Source organism: Cervus canadensis, chromosome 4 (genome assembly GCF_019320065.1).
Source record: "Cervus canadensis isolate Bull #8, Minnesota chromosome 4, ASM1932006v1, whole genome shotgun sequence".
Lineage (NCBI taxonomy): Eukaryota > Metazoa > Chordata > Mammalia > Artiodactyla > Cervidae > Cervus > Cervus canadensis.
This window is the reverse complement of record NC_057389.1, coordinates 92,985,402-92,986,450: the sequence shown is the minus strand read 5'-3', so window position 1 is coordinate 92,986,450 and position 1,049 is coordinate 92,985,402.

Sequence of the window (1,049 nt, the reverse complement as noted above, 5' to 3'; positions counted from 1 at the left end):
AGTTGAGCTATTTCAAATCCTAAAAGATGATGTGTGAAAGTGCTGCACTCAATATGCCAGCAAATTTGGAAAACTCAGCAGTGGCCACAGGACTGGAAAAAGGTCAGTTTTCATTCCAGTCCCAAAGAAAGGCGATGCCAAAGAACCCTCAAACTACTGCACAATTGCATTCATATCACACTAGCAAAATAATGCTCAAAATTCTCCAAACCAGGCTTCAACAGAACATGAACTGTGAACTTCCAGATGGTCAAGCTGGATTTAGAAAAGGCAGAGAGGAACCAGAGATCAAATTGCCAACATCTGTTGGATCATCGAAAAAGCAAGAGAATTCCAGAAAAACATCTACTTCTGCTTTGTTGACTACGCCAAAGCCTTTGACTGTGTGGATCACAATAAACTGTGGAAAGTTCTTCAAGAGATGGGGATACCAGACCATCTGACCTGCCTCTTGAGAAACATGTATGCAGGTCAGGAAGCAACAGTTAGAACTGGGCATGGAACAACAGACTGGTTCCAAATAGCAAAAGGAGTACGTCAAGGCTGTATATTGTCACCCTGCTTATTTAACTTATATGCAGAGTACATCATGAGAAAAGCTGGGCTGGAGGAAGCACCAGCTGGAATTAAGATTGCCGGGAGAAATATCAATAACCTCAGATATGCAGATGACACCACCCTTATGGCAGAAAGTGAAGAAGAACTAAAGAGCCTCTTGATGAAAGTGAAAAAGGAGAGTGGAAAAGTTGGCTTAAAGCTCACCATTCGAAAACTAAGATCATGGCATCTGGTCCCATCACTTCATGGGAAATAGATGGGGAAACAGTGGTTGACTTTATTTTCTTGGGCTCCAAAATCACTGCAGATGGTGATCTCAGCCATGAAATTAAAAGATGCTTATTCCCTGGAAGGAAAGTATGACCAACCTAGACAGCATATTAAAAAGCAGAGACATTACTTTGCCAACAAAGGTTCATCTAGTCAAGACTATGGTTTTTCCAGTGGTCATGTATGGATGTGAGAGTTGGACTATAAAGAAAGCTGAGCAC